At 43.9% G+C, this 26227-nt stretch overlaps 3 long non-coding RNA genes across 4 annotated transcripts; 1 reads left to right on the top strand and 2 right to left on the bottom strand.

The window, feature by feature from the left end:
* Positions 1-217: 217 nt before the first annotated feature.
* On the bottom strand, positions 218-9367 carry LOC138658314 (uncharacterized). 2 transcript variants are annotated; one of them, XR_011317443.1, is made up of 6 exons: positions 9240-9367; positions 9101-9158; positions 8888-9010; positions 8696-8774; positions 8552-8611; positions 218-627 (listed from the first exon to the last, which is right to left on the bottom strand). It is a non-coding gene; the product is annotated as an uncharacterized lncRNA (long non-coding RNA). The 2 variants fall into 2 exon arrangements; XR_011317442.1 differs by lacking the exon at positions 218-627 and having other exon boundaries at positions 8320-8611.
* Positions 3963-4635, bottom strand: LOC138658315 (uncharacterized). Its single transcript, XR_011317444.1, has 4 exons — positions 4508-4635; positions 4369-4426; positions 4156-4278; positions 3963-4042 (listed from the first exon to the last, which is right to left on the bottom strand). It is a non-coding gene; the product is annotated as an uncharacterized lncRNA (long non-coding RNA).
* Positions 9368-12805: 3438 nt separating the features above from the next.
* Positions 12806-13836, top strand: LOC138658313 (uncharacterized). The gene is made up of 5 exons (XR_011317441.1): positions 12806-12933; positions 13015-13072; positions 13163-13285; positions 13399-13477; positions 13562-13836. It is a non-coding gene; the product is annotated as an uncharacterized lncRNA (long non-coding RNA).
* Positions 13837-26227: the final 12391 nt, after the last annotated feature.

Below are 26227 nucleotides of genomic sequence, written 5' to 3'. Positions count from 1 at the left end.
CGCGGTCAGCTCAGGTTCCATCACCCTAGAGCTTGTTTTGTTTTTGTGCTTGTCCTTTTGTGATCCCCTGCCATTGGGATCATGACAGAGTGCTGCCTTTCACTTACAGTTGTGCTCTAAATTTAACATACCCCAGCAGAATTATTGCTTTCTTGGCCTTTTTTCAGAGAATATGAATGAATATGAACACCAAAACTTTTTCTCCACTCATGGTTAGTGGTTGGCTGAAGCTATTTATTGTCTAACAACTGTGTTTTCTCATTTTAAATCATAATGACAACCAAAACATCCAAATAAACCTGATCAAAAGTTTACATACCCCATTTCTTAATACCATGTATTGCCCCCTCTAACATCAATGACAGCTTGAAGTCTTTTGTGGGTAGTTCTGGATGAGGTTCTTTATTTTCTCAGATGGTAAAGCTGCCCACTCTTCTTGGAAACAAGCCTCCAGTTCCTGTAAATTCCTGGGCTGTCTCACATGAACTGCTTGCTTGAGATCTCCCCAGAGTGGCTCAATGATATTGAGGTCAGGACACTGAAATGGCCACTCCAGAAGTATGTAAAGTTTTGAGCACAACTGTATTCTTCTTCGGATATTAACTTTATTGTTGGTCATTGCACCACCTATAAGAAATAATAGCGCAGAGGGTAGCGGGCACAACAACAACAAAAAAAGCTGATTATCCTAATGCATACTAAACTGCAAGTGAAGGACAATAGGAGAAAAGAGTATGCATACAACTAGGGGTCACCTTTATCAAAAAATAATTGTATGTCTCTGAATGCAAAAAAGGGACATAAGTTAATTTATCATTTAAAAACATTTAAAAAGTCAAAAAGAAGGCTAAGAAGAGAAACCTGAGAATCCTCCGCAGGACAAAAAAACCCATCAAGAACAATGGTCACTATCAATAATATTTGACATTGTGAGTATAAACATGAAAAGACAATACAGTCGTTATAAAATAAAGTTTGGTATTTTTTTGAATAATTTGGACCAAAATATCTTTTTTTGTGTGTTGGGTTTGTAAATGATAGTGATGATAGGTCACACAGTCCTTTACATGTATAGGTATCTGTTGATAGAATCATGAGATTGTGTAATATGCAGATACGCCTTATAAGCTGCCCTTTCAGAAAAGGTAAAGTGTATATACTGACAGACCATGTGACACTTAGATTGCACAGGTGGACTTCCTTTCACTAAGCATGTGACTTATGAAGGTAACGCATTTTTCGGACTATAAGATGCGCTTTTTTCCTCCAAAACTGTGGAGGAAAATGTGAGGTGCATCTTATAGTCCAGATGTACCAGCTCTGGCTGTGGTAGGGAGGTGGGGGAGCAGCATCGGTGGAACATCGGGTCACAGAGGCAGGAGCCGGTTGCTGCTGCTAACTCCTGTGCCTGCTGCTAAAGAGAAGTGAATATTCACTGCAATCCATGCCCACTTTTTTTTCTTTTTATATTCATGTACATAATTATAAGGACATCCATCTTCCCAAAGCTTTTGTTTGCTTTAAAGCAGCCACATGGACCACTGGAAACAAGAGTCAGGAGATGATCATGGGAAACTTTTCTAGCAATGCTATGTGATCTATGCAGAAGTCATTATGCAGGGAGGGGGAGGAGGTGAGCTGTAACATCACCTATTGTAATTGGTGGATCCTTTGTTATTTGCATGCAACCTCCTGCCCTGCCAGGAACTTTAGCAGAACACAAGCCACTTTTGGCCTGCACCGTTAGAGACGACACACAGAAGGGATGTCGAATGGCGCAATTTGGCACCATCCAGCATCCACTGCTGTTCAGGAAAGAAGAGCAGACGCGGCCGCGGTGTACAGGGATCCTGGATTACGTGAGTATAAGCCTTTTTTTGTTTGTCTGATATTTTGACAATGGATAGGGCACATATGAGGGGCTGGCAATGGGGAACATACACTGATGAGCAAAAGGGTAAAAATGTTTTGACCTTTTGAATTTCAGGCTCCATATCTCACCATCCACTACAGCTTCTAACCTGAGACTTCCATTGTTTTATAGACAATAATCATGGCTATCTCATACATAAATGTAACTTATGGATCGCCCCCACGTTAGGGCAATGGGGTACTCGGAGCCGGGCCCTTCGGTTCTCGTCGGGGATATCACGGTGGCTGACCCGGTCCGTGGCCCTAGGGGAACGTCCATTGTAAATGGGGGAAAGGTCTTTAAAGGGATAGTGTTCATGACGCCACATGTGGTATTCGGTCAGGGTGGCCGACGCTGCTTAGGAGTCCGCAGGGGTGATGTTATGGCAGCTAGATGATATACCTTCCCACAGGTGAAGTGTGTCCCCAGGGCTTCCCAGCGTATAGATGGTGGATGGTGTGAGGCGCAGTGAATAACGAGGACACAAGGTTGCAGTCTCTTCACCTTTACTGAAGGCTTTAGCATCCACAGTCCAGGGTAAGGACCACAGGGTAGGCAGAGTCCGGCCGGTCTGAAGGCAAATCCAGAGTCCCCTTATCCAGGTGGAATTCAATAGCCTTCCTCTAGCGCCTGAGTATTGTAGTTCCTCCCTGCTGAGCTCCCCGGTGAGGTCCTCACAACTATCGTAGGTGTTATGTCTCCCTCTCTGTCCCCCTGAAGGATAGGACAAACCCGTATCACTGGTGGCCTGAGGCTTTTATAGGAACCCTAGAGATGCCCCGGCCCCCACAAGTTGCCACCCTGCCTCCTGGGTGTATGGTCAGGCAGCCAACGTGGAATCAACTGTCCTGCCAGTCTCTGAAGTAAAGCATAGAGATCCTTACTCCCTCGGTGCTCTGGCTACCGGTTACTGCGCTTCAGAAGGAGGCAGCCTGCTTCTAGCTGGTCTCCCCCTGATGTTCCTCTCCTTTTGCTATGACTTTGTTTCTCACTCACTGCAACACAATTCCTTTCAATGTCTTTCTTTGGATGCTGCCGCACGTGGGGCAGGCGCAGCTCCGTGAACGCTCATTCTCCCACAGACCTCCGTCTGCTCTCCTCTCCTCCGTCTAACTTTCTGTCCATACTGCCAGTTTTACCTAATTGTGAGGAGTGCCCTAATAGATAGAAGCATGGCTCCCCCTGGCGGCCTGGAGTGTGAAGTGTGTATTGTGGTTGTGATACCTGGACAGAAGATCTCCTTCATTGCCTTCAGACGTAACATCACTCCCCCTGGTGGAAGAACAACATTACTGCACCGACCAGGACTCTGGGGCTCTGCACTTACATATGATTAGTTTTAGATTATTGTCCTGTCACTGCATTGTTATTGTTTTGCTCCTAGAAGTCTAAATTTTAATTTTTATTATTTTGTAAATATTTTGCAAATCCACCTATGGCTTTCAATACTCCCTAAATCCTTCTGGACATGCTCTTGATCAGATTCAAGAATGTTTAGACTAAAATATGATTCTAAGTCTCTTCTACACTTTCCTAAAGTTGGTGCATACTGGTCAACTCATTTGGTATGTATACTGTTTTTTTTTTTTCAACTTTACCCATAAGTGTCCAATTGGGTTAAGTAAAGTAAACTTTGGCACTCAACTTTCAATGATTAATGTATTTTATTGGCAGCCACTCATGCAAACGTTTCGGTCTGTAACAATGACCTTCTTCAGTGTACTGCAGTAATATCAAAACAAAGGGCAAACAATCAATATGTACAATAATATGAACAAAAAAGGATGGACAAAAGAAACAGAGACTAATATACAATATATACATATATATGTACAGTGATGGATGGGAAAGGGGATGAGGATAATATTACGGGCGAGACAGGAAGGGAAAAGAGGAGGAGGTCATACCTCACAAAGTAGAAAGTATATGTGTGGCTCAACGTCCAGGTGAGGTCCTGAATATGGATCCTGAATTAGAATAAGGATATGCCGTATTAGACTGGACATGGTCTATAGAAGACTATATGTAAGAATAGACGATAAGAAACTAACCCATATGTTGGTGTAGATAAGAATACTCTGGTGAGGAGGGTCAAAACAAAATGTTCCTCGATTGGTATATAAGGTAAGTCTGTGAACAGATATATACATACATGGGAGCACATGTGAGTAAATACCCAACCAGGTAGAGTAGAGCCCATGCAGAAAACTACATATAAATGATATATAATATAATGTTCATACCCCTCCAGGTGAGATTTCAGTCTCTGTAGAAAGATGCACCTATATGGGGTGTATAATATACCAAAAGGTGACCCTAAAGTCCTGATTTAATTGATATAGTGGAGGAATCCTCTAGACGGATATCTATATGAGAATGAAAGATATGTTTGTAAGCAATCGGTATATGAACGGGTTAAAAGACTAGTAGGGGTGATAAGGGAAATATTAACATACCAAATGTGTATGTATCATGAGAAGTAGATCCTAAGGTGGACCAAACTGGAAACCATGCCTGGGAATAGAAGAAGACAGCGATATGAATTAACCTGTTGGCCTCCCAAAGTGAAGCGCTGGCCCCTGTGATCTATCTTACCGGTGAGTGGCAGTGGTACAGGTCCTGAACGCGGTGTCCACCGCTTGTTCCAAGGTGTGTGGCCATAATGCAGGGCACTCTAATGTAGGAGGGGGGCGGGACCGCAGAGCGGCGAAACCGGAAATGCGTCACCGGAAGTGAGGCGCCGCTGATGCCAGTGACACAGTGCGTGTCAGCAAAGGCAGGAAATGTGATGAAGGTGCGTTCCACCTCCAGGCAGCGTTCCACTGAGGTCAGATAGGATGGTGGAAAGACATTCCACCATGTGAAGAGAGGCAAAAGCGGGCATATATAAACAAAAGCCAGGGAAGTGGTAGATGTTAAATGAGAGGCATGAATGTGTGGCCCTAGATGGTAATAGTAACATGGGGTATGTAAAGAAATAAGGAGGAAAACAGGTAGCAAGTAAAAGAAACAGGGAAAGGAAAATGGGAAGGAAAAATAATAAAGAATAATAAAGGCAATGGGATTGAGGAGGGGATCCAGGGGGGGAGGAGGATCAGGACGTGAGACTTTTCATGACGTCAAATTCAATACTGATGATTCTGTAAGACAAAACAGCATGTCAATATGTTTATAAAATGAACAAATGCATACATATGATGTAAAGAGACCAGCCTGGTATAAGTCACTGTGGGAGAAACCGATATGTTATATAAATGCCAGGAGATCGTATTCCCTGTTGAGACCTCTGGGTGTCATAGTTTCCAATTCGTGTATCCAGAACGCCTCCCTTTTTTTGAGGGTCTGGATACGGTTGCCCCCCCGTCTGGGTACCGGGACATGTTCGATTACCTGAAACTTGAGTTGAGGTATGGAATGTCCCGCATCAATAAAGTGGTGTGGTAATGGGAGCAATGTGTTCTTGCACCTTATTGTAGACTTGTGTTTACTGATGCGGTCCCTTATGGGTTGCGAAGTCTCACCAATATACAGGAGACCACATGGGCATTTAATGGAGTACACCACAAAAGAGGTATCGCAAGTGCTATAGTCCTTAATTTTATATCGTTTGCCCGAGTGTGGGTGGTAAAAATGATCCCCTTTAAGAACATTCCCACACTGATTACAGTGTAGGCATGGGTGCGTACCTGTCCTAGGTTGAGAGAGGAATCTCTGAGTGGAGCTGCGTGGACCTGACCCAATATCGGCTTTGACCAATGTATCCCTAATGTTGCAAGGCCGTTTGTAGCAAGGTAAGAAATGGTTTTGAAATTCTGGTATATCGGGGTGTGCCTCCCCTAGTAATTTCCAATGTCTCCTAATGCTGTGATAAAGGACATGGACGTAGGGATGATATGTATGTACAAATGGTATGCGATTCATTGCAGATTGTCTGGGGATTGTGGACGGTTGTAGGGCACTGTGTAGTACATCCGGGGGGTATCCCCGTTCACTGAATTTGTTGTACATCTCATCTATCCTCTCCTGTTTTTTAGCCGGGTCTGTGACTATGCGTTCCACCCTTTGAAATTGGGAGCGAGGAATAGCACTTTTGGTGGTAGTAGGATGTAGACTGTTATAATGGAGCAAGCTATTACGGTCTGTAGGCTTCCTATACAGATCTGTACTTATGGTACCACATGCGTTTTTGGACACAAGGGTGTCGAGGAAGCTAACCTGACATGTGTCCTTGGTCATGGTGAAGGAGAGGCCTGGCCAAGGTTGATTTAATGTTGAAAAAAATTCATCTAAAGAATCAGGCGAACCCGTCCATATGCAAAAAATATCATCAATAAATCTTTTCCAAGTGACACAATGAGCTTTAAAGAGAGCATTGGGGTATACTACCGCCTCTTCAAAAGTAGTCATGTATGTGTTAGCATACGGGGGCGCCATGTTGGACCCCATGGCGGTCCCTTGTGCCTGCAGATAGTATGTGTCCTCAAATAAAAAGTAATTCTGAGTGAGGACGATTGTCAGCAATTCAAGGCATAAATTGATGGTATCCTGATCTAGTTCAGGTGTGGCTAATAGATGTCTGACACAGTCAATGCCTCTGTCATGAGGAATGGACGTATAAAGATCCTTTACGTCAAAGGAAACTAAAAAGGAGTCACTAGGGACAGTGCCCAACGTGTGTAGTGTCCTGAGGAAGGCCCCGGTGTCCAGCAAATATGATTTGGATTTCTGCGTCAAAGGTGTAAGTATTTTCTCCAAAAATATGGAGATGGGAGACAAAATAGAGTCTGTGGCTGCAATGATGGGTCGGCCTGGTGGATCAATTAGGCTTTTGTGTACCTTAGGGAGTAGGTAAAGCACAGGTGTCACCGGGTTTGCTTTAGTGAGGAACTCCTTAGTTTTAGAGTCAATCACTCCCTGGTCCAGATATGTTTTAAGTACAGATGATATGGTAGCACGTGTTTCACCTGTTGGGTCTCTGCTTAGTTTGATATATACTGTACTGTCATTAAGTTGACGATAAGCCTCTTTAATGTAATCTGCCCTATCCATGACAACTATGGCCCCGCCTTTATCAGCGGATTTAATGATAATGTTTCTGTCCTCCCGTAAGGCTTGTGATGCCTGAAAATCAAGATTTGTCAAGTTGGAGGAAAAATGCAGTCTGCCGTTTTCAGCATCACTACGGAGTTGTGTGAACGCTTTGTCTATGAAACCAATAAAGGTTTCCACCGCGTGTGAACCTAATGGAGGGCGGTATGTGCTTTTGTTGCGGAGACCAAGTTGGTCTATGGAAATGAGGGCTTGGTGTGTGGGAGGCGAGACTACTCGTGTATCAGTTGTTTTGGAGAAGTGTGTTAATAATCTGATACGACGATAAAAGCGTTGTAGTTCCATATCAAGTCCAAACGTACTCAATTTAGAATACGGGCAAAATGAGAGTCCCTTCTGTAGGAAATTATGTTCCGCAATGCTCAGTGTCCTTGAAGAAATGTTGATAACTAAAGAGTTAGTACCTGGGAGCGTGTTACTCTGTAGAAGTCGGGATTTCTTCCTCCGCCTGCTCCGACGGGGCCTTTTCTTCTTGGGTACCGTTTGCCTTGTTCTAAAAAATGGCGGGTCGTGTTGATGCGATTATCTTTTCTATCTGTGTCCGAGCCTGATGAAGAAGCTTCGTTCGATGAGTAGTGATTGAACCTAGGGGGATCAGAGCGAGTAAAAGTATTACTGCGCCAATGGTAAACGCGGTTATTATCGTAATCTTCCAAATCTCTTTGGAATTTAATCCTTTTTCTGTTCTCAGTATCCCTCTTATGTTGTTCTATTACAGTTTGTATTTTGGCTTTAAGGGTGCCCAATTCTTCTGCTGTGCTTGATGAGGCTAGCTGTGATTCAATATTTTTGATGGTGTCGCTGGATTGAGCAATGGCACCTTGCAAATGTTGAACAGTCAATGTCATTAAATCGAACGAGCACTTATTAAGTATTTGCTCAAATTTCAAGCAAAAGGCGGAAGAGTCACTGAATAGTGTTGGTCGTAATGGTACTCTGAGGCCTCTTGGTATATGGTTCACTCTGAGATACTCTGACAGTGTCGCACAATGTAGTTCCAAATTGACCAGGTGTCGTGACTCACGTTCGAGATCCCTCCCCCTGGACTCCCTAGGTGGGGCCTTGAGGAAGTCACTAGACAAATTAGACTTAGACAAAATAGAATTAGTCTCCTCTTGATTATATGAAAAAACCAGTGAGGACAGAGTGAACAGCGTGCACACGGAAGGGTAAGTTCATATAGTAAGGTGTAACGTGGCACAGCTGTGAAGGTGCACAAAGAGGGTTCCCAAACCAGAGATTATATAAAGTAAACTTTGGCACTCAACTTTCAATGATTAATGTATTTTATTGGCAGCCACTCATGCAAACGTTTCGGTCTGTAACAATGACCTTCTTCAGTGTACTGCAGTAATATCAAAACAAAGGGCAAACAATCAATATGTACAATAATATGAACAAAAAAGGATGGACAAAAGAAACAGAGACTAATATACAATATATACATATATATGTACAGTGATGGATGGGAAAGGGGATGAGGATAATATTACGGGCGAGACAGGAAGGGAAAAGAGGAGGAGGTCATACCTCACAAAGTAGAAAGTATATGTGTGGCTCAAGGTCCAGGTGAGGTCCTGAATATGGATCCTGAATTAGAATAAGGATATGCCGTATTAGACTGGACATGGTCTATAGAAGACTATATGTAAGAATAGACGATAAGAAACTAACCCATATGTTGGTGTAGATAAGAATACTCTGGTGAGGAGGGTCAAAACAAAATGTTCCTCGATTGGTATATAAGGTAAGTCTGTGAACAGATATATACATACATGGGAGCACATGTGAGTAAATACCCATCCAGGTAGAGTAGAGCCCATGCAGAAAACTACATATAAATGATATATAATATAATGTTCATACCCCTCCAGGTGAGATTTCAGTCTCTGTAGAAAGATGCACCTATATGGGGTGTATAATATACCAAAAGGTGACCCTAAAGTCCTGATTTAATTGATATAGTGGAGGAATCCTCTAGACGGATATCTATATGAGAATGAAAGATATGTTTGTAAGCAATCGGTATATGAACGGGTTAAAAGACTAGTAGGGGTGATAAGGGAAATATTAACATACCAAATGTGTATGTATCATGAGAAGTAGATCCTAAGGTGGACCAAACTGGAAACCATGCCTGGGAATAGAAGAAGACAGCGATATGAATTAACCTGTTGGCCTCCCAAAGTGAAGCGCTGGCCCCTGTGATCTATCTTACCGGTGAGTGGCAGTGGTACAGGTCCTGAACGCGGTGTCCACCGCTTGTTCCAAGGTGTGTGGCCATAATGCAGGGCACTCTAATGTAGGAGGGGGGCGGGACCGCAGAGCGGCGAAACCGGAAATGCGTCACCGGAAGTGAGGCGCCGCTGATGCCAGTGACACAGTGCGTGTCAGCAAAGGCAGGAAATGTGATGGAGGTGCGTTCCACCTCCAGGCAGCGTTCCACTGAGGTCAGATAGGATGGTGGAAAGACATTCCACCATGTGAAGAGAGGCAAAAGCGGGCATATATAAACAAAAGCCAGGGAAGTGGTAGATGTTAAATGAGAGGCATGAATGTGTGGCCCTAGATGGTAATAGTAACATGGGGTATGTAAAGAAATAAGGAGGAAAACAGGTAGCAAGTAAAAGAAACAGGGAAAGGAAAATGGGAAGGAAAAATAATAAAGAATAATAAAGGCAATGGGATTGAGGAGGGGATCCAGGGGGGGAGGAGGATCAGGACGTGAGACTTTTCATGACGTCAAATTCAATACTGATGATTCTGTAAGACAAAACAGCATGTCAATATGTTTATAAAATGAACAAATGCATACATATGATGTAAAGAGACCAGCCTGGTATAAGTCACTGTGGGAGAAACCGATATGTTATATAAATGCCAGGAGATCGTATTCCCTGTTGAGACCTCTGGGTGTCATAGTTTCCAATTCGTGTATCCAGAACGCCTCCCTTTTTTTTGAGGGTCTGGATACGGTTGCCCCCCGTCTGGGTACAGGCGGAGGAAGAAATCCCGACTTCTACAGAGTAACACGCTCCCAGGTACTAACTCTTTAGTTATCAACATTTCTTCAAGGACACTGAGCATTGCGGAACATAATTTCCTACAGAAGGGACTCTCATTTTGCCCGTATTCTAAATTGAGTACGTTTGGACTTGATATGGAACTACAACGCTTTTATCGTCGTATCAGATTATTAACACACTTCTCCAAAACAACTGATACACGAGTAGTCTCGCCTCCCACACACCAAGCCCTCATTTCCATAGACCAACTTGGTCTCCGCAACAAAAGCACATACCGCCCTCCATTAGGTTCACACGCGGTGGAAACCTTTATTGGTTTCATAGACAAAGCGTTCACACAACTCCGTCGTGATGCTGAAAACGGCAGACTGCATTTTTCCTCCAACTTGACAAATCTTGATTTTCAGGCATCACAAGCCTTACGGGAGGACAGAAACATTATCATTAAACCCGCTGATAAAGGCGGGGCCATAGTTGTCATGGATAGGGCAGATTACATTAAAGAGGCTTATCGTCAACTTAATGACAGTACAGTATATATCAAACTAAGCAGAGACCCAACAGGTGAAACACGTGCTACCATATCATCTGTACTTAAAACATATCTGGACCAGGGAGTGATTGACTCTAAAACTAAGGAGTTCCTCACTAAAGCAAACCCGGTGACACCTGTGCTTTACCTACTCCCTAAGGTACACAAAAGCCTAATTGATCCACCAGGCTGACCCATCATTGCAGCCACAGACTCTATTTTGTCTCCCATCTCCATATTTTTGGAGAAAATACTTACACCTTTGACGCAGAAATCCAAATCATATTTGTTGGACACCGGGGCCTTCCTCAGGACACTACACACGTTGGGCACTGTCCCTAGTGACTCCTTTTTAGTTTCCTTTGACGTAAAGGATCTTTATACGTCCATTCCTCATGACAGAGGCATTGACTGTGTCAGACATCTATTAGCCACATCTGAACTAGATCAGGATACCATCAATTTATGCCTTGAATTGCTGACAATCGTCCTCACTCAGAATTACTTTTTATTTGAGGACACATACTATCTGCAGGCACAAGGGACCGCCATGGGGTCCAACATGGCGCCCCCGTATGCTAACACATACATGACTACTTTTGAAGAGGCGGTAGTATACCCCAATGCTCTCTTTAAAGCTCATTGTGTCACTTGGAAAAGATTTATTGATGATATTTTTTGCATATGGACGGGTTCGCCTGATTCTTTAGATGAATTTTTTTCAACATTAAATCAATCTTGGCCAGGCCTCTCCTTCACCATGACCAAGGACACATGTCAGGTTAGCTTCCTCGACACCCTTGTGTCCAAAAACGCATGTGGTACCATAAGTACAGATCTGTATAGGAATCCTACAGACCGTAATAGCTTGCTCCATTATAACAGTCTACATCCTACTACCACCAAAAATGCTATTCCTCGCTCCCAATTTCAAAGGGTGGAACGCATAGTCACAGACCCGGCTAAAAAACAGGAGAGGATAGATGAGATGTACAACAAATTCAGTGAACGGGGATACCCCCCGGATGTACTACACAGTGCCCTACAACCGTCCACAATCCCCAGACAATCTGCAATGAATCGCATACCATTTGTACATACATATCATCCCTACGTCCATGTCCTTCATCACAGCATTAGGAGACATTGGAAATTACTAGGGGAGGCACACCCCGATATACCAGAATTTCGAAACCATTTCTTACCTTGCTACAAACGGCCTCGCAACATTAGGGATACATTGGTCAAAGCCGATATTGGGTCAGGTCCACGCAGCTCCACTCAGAGATTCCTCTCTCAACCTAGGACAGGTACGCACCCATGCCTACACTGTAATCAGTGTGGGAATGTTCTTAAAGGGGATCATTTTTACCACCCACACTCGGGCAAACGATATAAAATTAAGGACTATAGCACTTGTGATACCTCTTTTGTGGTGTACTCCATTAAATGCCCATGTGGTCTCCTGTATATTGGTGAGACTTCGCAACCCATAATGGACCGCATCAGTAAACACAAGTCTACAATAAGGTGCAAGAACACATTGCTCCCATTACCACACCACTTTATTGATGCGGGACATTCCATACCTCAACTCAAGTTTCAGGTAATCGAACATGTCCCGGTACCCAGACGGGGGGGCAACCGTATCCAGACCCTCAAAAAAAGGGAGGCGTTCTGGATACACGAATTGGAAACTATAACATATCGGTTTCTCCCACAGTGACTTATACCAGGCTGGTCTCTTTACATCATATGTATGCATTTGTTCATTTTATAAACATATTGACATGCTGTTTTGTCTTACAGAATCATCAGTATTGAATTTGACGTCATGAAAAGTCTCACGTCCTGATCCTCCTCCCCCCCTGGATCCCCTCCTCAATCCCATTGCCTTTATTATTCTTTATTATTTTTCCTTCCCATTTTCCTTTCCCTGTTTCTTTTACTTGCTACCTGTTTTCCTCCTTATTTCTTTACATACCCCATGTTACTATTACCATCTAGGGCCACACATTCATGCCTCTCATTTAACATCTACCACTTCCCTGGCTTTTGTTTATATATGCCCGCTTTTGCCTCTCTTCACATGGTGGAATGTCTTTCCACCATCCTATCTGACCTCAGTGGAACGCTGCCTGGAGGTGGAACGCACCTCCATCACATTTCCTGCCTTTGCTGAAACGCACTGTGTCACTGGCATCAGCGGCGCCTCACTTCCGGTGACGCATTTCCGGTTTCGCCGCTCTGCGGTCCCGCCCCCCTCCTACATTAGAGTGCCCTGCATTATGGCCACACACCTTGGAACAAGCGGTGGACACCGCGTTCAGGACCTGTACCACTGCCACTCACCGGTAAGATAGATCACAGGGGCCAGCGCTTCACTTTGGGAGGCCAACAGGTTAATTTATATCGCTGTCTTCTTCTATTCCCAGGCATGGTTTCCAGTTTGGTCCACCTTAGGATCTACTTCTCATGATACATACACATTTGGTATGTTAATATTTCCCTTATCACCCCTACTAGTCTTTTAACCCGTTCATATACCGATTGCTTACAAACATATCTTTCATTCTCATATAGATATCCGTCTAGAGGATTCCTCCACTATATCAATTAAATCAGGACTTTAGGGTCACCTTTTGGTATATTATACACCCCATATAGGTGCATCTTTCTACAGAGACTGAAATCTCACCTGGAGGGGTATGAACATTATATTATATATCATTTATATGTAGTTTTCTGCATGGGCTCTACTCTACCTGGTTGGGTATTTACTCACATGTGCTCCCATGTATGTATATATCTGTTCACAGACTTACCTTATATACCAATCGAGGAACATTTTGTCTTGACCCTCCTCACCAGAGTATTCTTATCTACACCAACATATGGGTTAGTTTCTTATCTTCTATTCTTACATATAGTCTTCTATAGACCATGTCCAGTCTAATACGGCATATCCTTATTCTAATTCAGGATCCATATTCAGGACCTCACCTGGACCTTGAGCCACACATATACTTTCTACTTTGTGAGGTATGACCTCCTCCTCTTTTCCCTTCCTGTCTCGCCCGTAATATTATCCTCATCCCCTTTCCCATCCATCACTGTACATATATATGTATATATTGTATATTAGTCTCTGTTTCTTTTGTCCATCCTTTTTTGTTCATATTATTGTACATATTGATTGTTTGCCCTTTGTTTTGATATTACTGCAGTACACTGAAGAAGGTCATTGTTACAGACCGAAACGTTTGCATGAGTGGATGCCAATAAAATACATTAATCATTGAAAGTTGAGTGCCAAAGTTTACTTTATATAATCTCTGGTTTGGGAACCCTCTTTGTGCACCTTCACAGCTGTGCCACGTTACACCTTACCAATTGGGTTAAGGTCTGGGGACTGAGGAATCCAGCGCCTTTACTTCATTGTCATTGAACTATTTCTTAACCAGTCTTGATGTATGCTTCAGATCACTGTCCTGCTGGAACACTGTCCTCCTTTTCATACCTTTAGGGAGATGGACCAGCTACTGTGTTAAGTGTCGGACAGGGTTTCCAAGGGCCCACCAGTAACATTGACTTTTGGGGGCCTACTTTTCACCTGCACACAAATATTACACTTCCATCATTCACAAATTTACATATATCTCTATATAATAAACTGGGTAGTTTGATTAATGGCTGATTAGATGCTACTTTTTTCTGTATGGAGTGAATCAAGTACTGCACATACAGTGGAATTGGAGGCCCAGATCTTTACAGGGACCCCCCGGGGGATTCTCCTGTTACCCTATGGGCCGGTCCGAGCTTGACTGTGTTTCCCCTGAAGACATCAATGCTACTGTGGTGTAGAATGTGAATAATGTTTTGTTCCTGATATGTTTCCTTGTTATAACAATTGTAATTTCCCTGTGGGTTGCAATAATAACGGTCACAAGATGTCACTGTCTAGATTGTAGGTGAAAGGTGAAGTTTGTCCAGTAACACAGCAGCATAGAGGCAGCGTGAGGGTTATCAGCCAGCCCAAATTGGGGATTGGGAACTGAGGATTATTGCCAAATTCAGGAAGTGAGGAGTTGTGAACAGTTCAAGCAGCAAGCTCAGGTCAGGGGCTTCTAGGGATAATGGGAGCCTAGAACCTCGGGGCAGTGGATTGCCAGAGAACCCATCTGCACGAGTCCCCTACTTGGCAGGCCTGGGGATCTCGAGATAGTCGTCAGGGCCTGAGGGTATGTTCTACCTGCAAAGCTACAGGAGAAATTGGACTCAAACTCTAAGAGGCAGAGTGAGATGAAATCTATATATACTGCTACAAAAAATGAGACAATTCCCTAGGGCTAGAGAAGATAGTAAAAGGGATGTTCTACCTATACCGAGAACCAGGCTGAAGTTGTATTCTGTACCTATGGGTAGGATGCCATTAAGTTGGGCCTTATCCTCTACTACTGTCTGAAAATACTGCCATTTGCCAAGTAAAAGTTTAATTGTTTTTATGGAATCTGTGTCCTCTGGAGTTATTACTGCTGAGGTTCAAAAAGAGGAAACTCTGGAGCCAATGAAGGACTGCAGGCCTTTGGGCATCTTCGGCTAGTTTCACACTAGCGTTTACCTGATCTGCGGCAGGCTGCGGACTTCCTCCATGAAGCCCCGCCCTCGACCGCACCTCCGTCGCTAGCTCCGCCTACTTCTGCATGCGGCCCGCATGCGGCCTGCATACCTATATTTAACATTAGGTACGCAGGTTGTGCGGCTGTATGCGGATGGTGCCGCATGCGTCGTTTTGACGATGCGAAAAAAAAATGCTTACAGGCTGTGTGTATGCTGGTCGCCGCATCGTCAAAACGACGCATGCGGCACCATCCGCATACAGCCGCACGACCTGCGTACCTAATGTTAAATATAGGTATGCAGGCCGCATGCAGAAGTAGGCGGAGCTAGCGGCGGAGGTGCGGCCGAGGGCGGGGCTTCATGGAGGAAGTCCGCAGCCCGCCGATCAGGGAAATGTGAATGTGAAACCGGCCTTACATACACATAGTACTCCAGTGTACAAAGTAACTTGTCTTGTCCGATGCTCACATATAGCTCAGCATTGAGACCACCATCGAACCTGGTCAAATATCCAACACCTTTGGCAATTAAACAACCCTATATCATCAGGCTTCCTCCTCCAAACTTCACAGTTCCTTTAATTTCTTGATCAGTTAGCCCCTTTTTATTGTTTCTTTATGACACATTTGCACCCATAAGAGCCTAATCTATTGACTTTTGTTTCATCGCTCAAAATCACCCATTTCCAATCATCCACTGTCTACTTTTCGTAATTTTTTGCAGACTTGAACCAACGCTTTTTATGACTATATTGAATTTGGGGCTTCACCTTTTTCTAGCCAACCATTCCAGACTTGCATTACATGCATTGCACAGTGCTTGCATGGATGTCTGTGATTTCATTAATAAGGAGCATATGAGCCACCTCCACTGCTGTGTTAGCCGCACCAGAACTGATAGACCTTGAGATGACTCAACGTGTCGACTCCAATATTTTGCTTGAACGTCCACCTCTTGGCTTTTGAATGGAGACAGACTTCATTTTGTATTCTTCCAACTGTCATGGCATTCACTTGATCCAGTTTGCTAATTTTCTTGACCAAGAAAAAGATATCGATAAGCTGGATGATGCTGTTTCTCTTTTCTTGGGAAATATTCTTTATGGCTGCTCCTCAGTGACCTTTCACTTCGGAATAACATGCTGAGCTATTAGGGAATGAATGAACAGGTTGTGTATGGTAGTATACTGGAAGAAAAGATTTTTCCATCCCAGGAGCAAAACAGTAACAATGCAGTGACATGACAAGAACCTGCATAACTAATAATATGCTAAATAGTTGCATGTCACATTTATGTATGATATAGCCAAGACGATTGTCTATTAAATGATGGTAGTCTCACATTTGAAGCTGAAATGGATGGGGAGATATAAACCCTGAAAGTCAAAAGTTCAAAACATTGTTACCCTTTTACTCGTCAGTGTAAGATGAGCTGGTTATGGGGGACTAGCTGTGGGAGCAATCACAAGCAGGGCTGTGTGGAACATTATACTATATCAGACATGTGGGGAACAATATAATAGGAGCTGTAGAGGACATTATACTGGAAGCTGTGGACATTATACTATAGAATATTTGGGGGGCATCATTGTATAGGGTTTGTGGGGGACATCGTACTGTATATTGGGGCTGTGGTTGACATCATAGTGTATACTGGGAGATGCAGTGGATATCACACTTTATGGATGGCTGTGGTCACCATCATACCATGTAGGGGAAACGTTTGGAAAGTAAAACGTGGTCTCTTCAGAGAGGAAGACAACTAGAACTCTAGTGCCACCTATTGGAAGTAGAAATCCTAAAAGTCAATGTCGACCCTTTAATTGTCACATGACTTAGGATAATAGCCGCCTTGTCGCATGGCTTAGGATAATAGCCAAACCAGAATCTCAATTTGTAGACACTGTGTTACGGGGTACTGCCCCTCGTCAATGCAAAGTGTGAAATCTGGTTTGGCTGTGTGAGAGGCGTCTGACCAATATACATCTAATACATCTAAATCTCCGAATGACGTGATTCAGATGAAACCCCAGAGGGATCCATTCACTATAATGAGGCAGCAGACTTACTTTGGACTCTGTGTGGCCTCTGTTCAGCATTGTCTTTCTTTTCACAGATGCACAAAACTGTGGCCAACTTCACTTTTATGCATGCCTAAAAATATGGACACCTCTGCATCATAGGCCAGACGATGTCCAAAGTGACTATCTGCCTCCTTATAGGGAATCTTTCGTTGGGGGTGCCATCTAAATTGCGTATTTCATAGATTTACATGAATACCTCGATGTAAATGCTCAGCATAGAGCACAGGATAAATGAGACGAGCCTTACTTCGATCTTTGGGAGGCAGAATAAACAAATCAACAGCAGGTCAAGATTTTGTTTATTTATTTATTACGTCGTTCCTAGTGCAGTATAAGTGATTAGACAAATGGTCGGTGCGATAACAGCAATACCAGACATATCTTTTTTTTTTATGTTTGGCTGCTGTAAGGCCTCTTTCACACTTCCGTCTTTCAGCTCCCATCACAATCCGTCAAATTTTGAGAATGCAGGATCCTGTAAAAAAATTTGCAGGAGGGGCGTGGCCTGGGAAGCTAACAAGACGGACGTGTTTTTAACAGCTCCCGTCCCCAGGCTGGAATCTGGTAATAAATAGACTTTTCCTGCAACAGGAGCCACTGCTAACCTATATTAAACAACACCTGCAAGGAGAGAGGACACGGTGGTGACTTTTGAATCGATCTCCTGAACCCCAGAGCATACAGGAGGTGGCTGCGTTAGCCTGGTGAGTTGAGGACCCGACCCGGGCCTCGCCGCATCAGTGGCGAAAAATTCCCCTTACAACTCCCGGATACAGCACACACCGGACCTCGCTGGGACTCTGCTCAATCCCGACAGAGAGTGAAGTGCGGGTGCTGGAGCTCACCTGTGGCACTGGGACAGCAACATCCGGACTCCTGTGAGGAGCTGTTCTCCTGTCAGTGACTCGCCTTTGTGTCTGTGAGGTGAGCGGTGGAGGGGGGAAGGTAGACAGTCGGGACAAGCAGAGATCCCTTCTTTCTCTCCTGCCTGAGGGTGAAGGGTTGCTATCAGTTTGCGCTCCTCCCCCACATCCCAGACCTCGCTCCGGACCCCCCACGAGGTCGGCGCCATCTTCTCTCCTACGGCTGACAGTGGGAACAGAGTGAAGGCGGGAAACACCCCCTCCCCTTCTTCTTCCCTCAGCATCTGCTCCTGACTGCGCTTTGGGCTGCTACACAGCAATTAGGAGGGGACTCAACACACAAGGTCCCTCCACCGTCTCCTCTGGAACAGAGAGGTGCCTTTTAATGCGACCACCCCTTGTACATAAGTGCTGCAGGGGTTGGGAAACTCTTCTCTATAAAAGAGATACATGAACCCTGCTGTGCCCACTTGACTTTTACTCTAGACCCTGGTGTCCAAGCCCTATACAGTTTCATTTAATTCCTACCATAATCGTATTCCCACGGAAGAAGGACAACTTCTGCTGGAAGTGATTCAGATCATCTCACACACAAACAGGGATAAAAATCCCTCTGCAAGAAAGCAGTCTGCACCGCCATCTAGTGGTGGAATAAAGGATATACATCTTAACCTTCTTCCTAAGTTTGACACTTTAGACAACTCGGAGAAAATCCTTTTCTTTGCTCAAACTATGACATTGTGCAGCTCTACTCAACTACAACCAATATGATGACCTAAGCGTCAGGCTGGCGCACATGTGGTGAGCTTCAAAGCGAGCGCTACATCTAGATAGAATGGTTAAACTTCATAAAGAGCGCCGCAACTCTTCTCTCTCTGCTACTAGACAAGACAAACAAAAAGCTATGGAGAAATTCCTAAAACACAAGCCTTCGTCAACCAGGTCTACCAGCAAGACCTCTCAATTAGGTGCCACAGTGGATGAACAAGTCGACGACTACGACTCAAGTGATGAAGCCTCAGGAAGCGACACTACACATATGGACTCTGGAGGAATCACAAAATCCTTCCTTAAAAAAGCACTAATTCAAGCAATGAAGCCATTGATTGCAGAGGTCTCAGGCCTACGAGCAGATATTCAACAAATTGGCAACAGAGTTGAGTCTCTAGAGGCCACCCAATCTTCTATTATAAGTAATTCTAACAAAATAAAAGACCATCTGGACTTCCACAAATCTCATTTAAACATGGTGTCCCTATCCATAGAAGACCAAGAAAATCGGAGTCGCAGAAAAAATATCAGAATCAAAGGGATACCTGAAAGTGTCTCTAACGAGATCCTCGAAAAATCGGCCAAGGAAATATTTGCATTATTACTGTCCCAAGAAAGATGCGATCAAATGGTCATTGAGCGGATACATCGCTCACTTAGGCCTAAACCTAAACCCGCAGATCCCCCGAGGGATGTAATATGTGGTCTCCTGAATTACCTGGATACCTCGGCAATCTTAAATGCTGCCAGGGATAATAAAAATTTGTCCTACGAAGGATCTTCCATACAGTTATACCAGGACCTTGCACCATCGACTCTTGCCAAACGGAGGGTTCTGAAGCCTCTTCTTGACACACTTCGTGCGAATAAGATACTATATAAATGGTTATTCCCTTTTGGCCTGACTATACACGGCGGAGGAAAACAAGCTACAATTCGCCATCCAGATGATCTTGCCAAAGTTTGGGCTACATTCGACATCGACGCAGTGGATGTTCCTTCCTGGTTACCCTTGGATATGATGCCGAATATTCCACCCAGCCTTCGCCCCTTGTTGGATCATGGCGAGTGGTCTCCAGCCAAGAGACTTGCCTCCCCGAAACAAGGCAAAACTGGAGCTAAAAAGAATCTGCCTCCTTGAAGCGCTTATGTGACGCTTCTGCTCCTGATCTTGGATGGGTTGCTGGACCTGATCTTGCTGGTATATATAGATCGGGTACAGCTCAAAGTTCGATTGGATAATGGAATTTGTCCTCTACATTGTCTTTGTTATAGAATTTAACTGTATTAGTTATAGTTATCTTGATCGCCACTTGTGCGCCCGTAATGGACTGTCCTGTCTGTTTTTGGAGGATGTTTTGGGCCCCTACCTCCGCCATAGATGGGATGTTTGATGTTTATATGTTACATTTTTTCTTCCTTAATGTTTTTACTACTGTTATGGTTCTCTTGTTAATTTGGTACACGTGTGCAGATGTCCTCCTAACTTCTTTTTTGGTTTATGACCGTTAGCGATTTAAAATCAGCCACCTTAGTGGTGGCCTCATATAATGTGAAGGGCATGCGCTCCCCAAGGAAAAGAGGGCAACTGATGAGACTTCTGCAATCTAAAAATTCTAGTATAGTATTTTTCCAGGAAACCCACTTTAAAAAAGATAGGACCCCTGATATGTCAAGAACACAATTCCCTATATGGTATCATAATACCGGTACCACTGCTTCCAGGGGAGTCAGTATAGCATTAAAAAAAAATGTTCCCTTCACCTTAAAGGATATCTTATCTGATGCTGATGGGAGATATATTATGGTAAAGGGTCTGCTAGCCAACACAAAAGTTACCCTTTGCAACATCTACGCCCCAAATCAAAATCAAATTGGTTGGCTGTGTCAAGTATTGAATACCCTTAGCTTATTCAAAGAAGGAATCATAATTCTAGGTGGGGATTTCAATGTTTCTCTCAACCCAGCGATAGATTCCTCGTCAGGAAAATCCTCTATCTCACAAAAAGCACTAAAAAAACTGCATACTAGCCTGCAATCTTTAAAATTAATCGACCCATGGAGAACGCTATATCCGTCGACTAAAGACTTTACTTTCTTTTCCTCTCCTCACAATAACTATCATAGATTAGACTACCTCCTAACTCAATCTTGTCACCTTCAATTGGTGAAATCTGCAAAAATAGATGTTATTTCCCTTTCAGACCATGCCCCGATTTTCCTAGAGATGATTATTAAATCACTTCCCCTCCCGTCATTTACTTGGACGCTGAACGAAACTCTGCTAGGCTCTAGTTCCCATGTAACTAAATTTTCAACCTCTATCAATCTATTCTTCAGGGAAAACTGTCTCCCGGGTACCTCCATGCCCTTGGTCTGGGAGACACATAAAGCGGTCTTGAGGGGAGAATTTATAGCCCTGGGCTCATATTTAAAAAAGGAAAGGTCAAAAGAAGTAATGTCTATCCTTCATCAGATTAATACTATAGAAAGGTTACACAAACGCTCTCAGACAGATAAAACACAGACAGAACTCATTGCACTCAGAAGATCCTTGAAAGATCTTTTGAACATACATTCAGCTAAGATCTATATAAGAAGTCAACAACGGTTCTACCTCCACGGTAACAGAGGAAGTAAGGTCATGACGTCTCTTTTGAGAAAGCGTAGTGGACGAACCTATATCACACAATTAAAGGGTAGGAATGGATCAATTATTTCTGAGACCAAGGACATTGCCAAGGAATTTACACATTTCTATGAAAACCTTTATAATCTAGAGGTACCGGGGGGCATGGAGGAACCTGGGACAGCCTTGGAGGCAATAGACACCTTTCTTTCCTCTCTGAGGCTTCCCTCAATGTGTACAGATGACATTACATCTTTAGTGGCTCCAATCACTCCTGAGGAGGTCTTAGAAACTCTATCTAACATTCCCAACGGGAAAGCCCCAGGCCCTGATGGCCTACCAATCATCTACTATAAAAAATTAATAAAATCCCTATTACCCCACCTGGTTTCACTATTCAACTCTTATATGGCAGGAGAATCTCTCCCGAAACAAGCCTTAGAAGCCTTTATCACAGTACTGCCAAAGGAGGGTAAAGATCCCAATCTTTGCTCTAGCTACAGACCGATATCCCTCCTCAACGCAGATACAAAGCTTTGGGCAAAACTCCTAGCGACCAGATTGGGTAACATCCTCCCTAGACTGATTCGCTCGGACCAGGCGGGTTTTATACGTGGGAGGGAGGGCAGGGATAATTCAACTAAAGTTCTCCAATCCATAATGTATGCTAGAAAGCGGAATCTGCCACTGACTCTTTTATCTACTGACGCCGAGAAGGCTTTTGATAGAGTGAGTTGGAGATACATGGAGAGGGTCTTGCATCGGTTTGGCTTTCCTCCTCAGTTTATTACAGCTGTTTTTTCCTTGTATTCCCTTCCCACCGCCAGGGTCCGAGTGAACGGTATACTGTCAGACGCTTTTAATATCAGTAATGGTACCAGGCAGGGGTGCCCCTTGTCCCCTTCTTTGTTTATACTAGTTATCGAAACACTGATTCAGAGAATTAGACAGGAGGTCCAGGTTAGGGGATTGCAGATAGGTAGTATGGAAATAAAAACTTTAGCATTCGCAGATGATCTGCTTTTCCTCATCACTAATCCTTTTAAAGCATTCCCTATTATCCTCAATATACTTAATCAGTTTGGTAAATTATCAAATTTTAAAATTAACTACTCTAAATCGGAGGCTCTCAATATTACCTTATCAAACTTTCAGCTATCTAATTTACGTAAAATAACCCCCTTCTCTTGGTCCGCTTCCTCCATAAAATATTTGGGAGTCTGGGTTACCAGGGATCCCATGGACTTGTTCAGTTCTAACTTTTCTCCCTTACTAAAGAAATTAGATACGTTGATGAAATCTTACAACTTACCCACTTTATCGTGGATAGGACGTATCAACGTATTCAAAGCGTACCTGATGCCTATACTACTATACCGCATGAGTATGGTCCCCATTCGTCTCCCCCTTACTTTCTTCAAAAAAATTAGGTCCTTAATATCTAAATTCATATGGAGAAACAAACCAGCTAGGCTTCCCTTCAAATTGTTAACATACCCCACTTCATGCGGAGGGTTGGGAGTCCCGGACCCTTATATCTATTATAAAGCTATACACTTAAGTAGATGGCTGAGAATCGTACTCGGCTTTGAGAGGGGTACACTAGACTTGATAGATATGGCCCTATTAGGCAATGGGGGGATCCCACTCTTATGGTCACATTCAAAACCGTGGGCTTCGCTTGGTCTGGATGATATAACCTTAGCAACTCTGCATACCAGACGCTCCCTATTGAATGAATTGCCACCTGAGTTGTTTCCTTCTTCACTAACCCCTATTGCAGTCATCCCCTATCTAGTCAATCCTAACTTTAAGGACTCATATAACTTATGGTCGAAACTTCCAATGGACTCTCTTACTAACTTTTATGATGGAAAAACCCTTAAAAATGATAGCTGGCCTAGTAATGCTCTAACCTCTCCAAAAAACTTCCTTCAAAAACACCATACTATACGTATTCTAACGCAATTCAGAAAACAATTCCCACACAAGTCTAACTGGTCGTGGTTGGATCTCATGCTCAAAACAGGACCAGCTAGATATAAAGTAATATCTCGTATATACTCCCGACTTATTACCCCTCCTCAACACTCTAAGCCCTCTTTTATTTACTCCTGGGAATCTGAATTTAATGTTATTTTTACAGACGATCAGATCTCCAAGATGTTGAGGTTTGCCCGTGGTTTTTCCCGTTGTATCCTATTACAGGAAAACTCATACAAGGTGCTAACCAGATGGCATATGACCCCGGTAAAGCTCCACCATCTGGGTCTATCAGACTCAGACTTATGTTGGCGATGCCAAGCCGCCCAAGGAAACCATGGACACATATTTTGGGAATGTTCTCAGATTAGAAATTTTTGGGGGGGAATAAACTCCACGCTTAAAGAGCTAAAACTAATCAAAACCAATTTGTTGGCCTCTGAGGCCATTCTCTCGTGCCCATCGAACAACTTCAGACCATCGAGGCATGGCCTTCTTCCATTGTTGCTTAGTGCTGCAAAGCACTTGATAACTCTTCATTGGAGGAGCGTGACCCCTCCAACGATGGGTGAGTGGTTTAACAAAATTGACCATATCCACAGACTAGAGGAACTCTCAAGTTGGGAAACATATTCTCATGAACGTTTTGTTGCTGATTGGCTCCCCTGGAAATCATTTAGATCCAGTGCGCCTTAATATTGTTCCTTACTTGTCTCTGCCCCTTCGCAAACTCCATGATATCGGTCAGTCTACTTTAGAGTGATGTCTTCACGTGTACTTGAAATGTTATGTTTATTGTTCCCTTCCCTCCCCCCATTTCCCTCCTTGTCTTTCCCCCTCAGCCTCACCCCCTTGCCCTAACCTTCCTACCCCTCTCCACCCCTCCCCCTTTCCTATCCTTCCCAAAGGATGGTACTCTTGGTTTGTTTAATGCCATTAATGTAATGGACATGATTTATTTACGCTAATATAAACTGTGCGATTGTTCTTTGCCTTTACTTTAAATAAAGAATTTACAAAAAAAAAAAAAAAAAAAATTTGCAGGATCCTGCATTTTCTCATAGACTTGTATTAGCGACGGATTGTGACGGATGGCCATCCGTTTCATCCATCATGCACTGGATCCTGCGTAAAAAAACGGTCCGTCGGGCAAAGAAAACGTTCAGAGGAACGTTTTTTCTGCACGTCGGAAAATCGGTCAGTAACGCATCCTGGGTTGCCAGTCACTGGCTACAATAGAAGCCTATGGGCGCACGATGCGTAACTGACTGTGAAAAGCAGGAATCCATCGACGGGTCCCGTCTTTTCAAACTGAGCATGCGTGGAAGAAGTTCCCGTCAGGGAAATTCTCTCTCTTGCTCGCTCTCTTTCACTTTTTACTATTGATGCTGCCTATGCAGCATCAATAGTAAAAAGATATAATGTTAAAAATAATTAAAAAAATAAAAAATCGCAATATTCTCACCTACCGATGTCCCGCACAGTGTCACCGATGCTCCCGGCAGCTAGCGTTCCTAGTAATACATTACGAAATCTCACGAGAAGTCACGGTCTCATGAGACCGCGACTTCTCGTGAGATTTCGCAATGTATTACTAGAACGCTATTGTGACGCCCAGGAGACCGGGATACCCAGCACCGGACCAATGGGGTCTGTCTCTTGAGGGGGATGTCACGGGTGGCTTGACCCGGTGCTGTGGCCTCAGGCAATGCACAGTGTAAGGGGTATCGTGAGGGGACAGGCACTTACTTGATCAGCAGCAGGTTCTCCCAGCGGTGACGATCCCGATCCTGGATAGATGGCTATTGTCCAAATGAAAGACTGAGGCACTGAAACGTTTAACTAGTTTACTTTAACATAAAAGGATTTACAACCAGTCCTGTCACCGGAGTCTGTATGGGAACTCTGAGTTACTTTGACCCTGCCGGGGTCTTCGCCTCTTATTGTGCGCAATTTCTGTGTGGCCCTGCTGCTGTATGTGAACTGGCTGCCGGCCCAATCTGTCCCCTCCGGGTCCTGGTTCGACGGGCAACCCGAGTCCTTTTATCGGCTTACCCCCTCCGGGAGTACCGCTGAACTCTGTCTGTTGCTGCATCCGACCCTAGTGAAGCTGATATCACCTCACGTTTTTCCGGTTGCTGTATTATGTATAATGAATACAGCCACGGATCCGGTATCCGTCTTTGCGCCTGTTCTGGGTAGTGATTAATGCTACCCGGTTCTCACAATGTCCCTTTTCTCTGTCCCTCTTCTCCTCAGGCCGGTGATTTGGGCCTGGAAACCGTCATAGGGCTGTTAGAAATTCAGCTGTATGACCTCTCACTTTCAGCTCCTTAGCTCAACTGCCAGTTCTTCTCTCAGACCAGAATGGATCAAGGGGAGTCTCTGGAGCTCCCCCTTCTGGCCGGAGGTGGTAGTGCAGTCTTGCTATTTTAGTATTTGCATTTACTGTCAGTAACTATTTTTGTGGCAAATACCCCTAGGGGTGCCACACTAGCTTCAGGGAGCATAGCTGCATGGGACGCCGATAGGTGTAAATACTGCGATTTTTTTTTTTTTTTACCTGGTTTGTGTTGTGTATGCGTTTTCGCAGCGGAAAACCGCTGCGAAGACACATACACAAGAGGTGCACATAGCCTCGACAGGTCCGTCAGAAAGATGGGCCCAGTGCACACGTTTTCCACAATCTGCAGAGGATC

Source organism: Ranitomeya imitator, chromosome 1, assembly GCF_032444005.1.
Source record: "Ranitomeya imitator isolate aRanImi1 chromosome 1, aRanImi1.pri, whole genome shotgun sequence".
Lineage (NCBI taxonomy): Eukaryota > Metazoa > Chordata > Amphibia > Anura > Dendrobatidae > Ranitomeya > Ranitomeya imitator.
The sequence above is the reverse complement of the archived record's forward strand: the minus strand, read 5'-3'. Positions and strand labels throughout refer to the sequence as shown.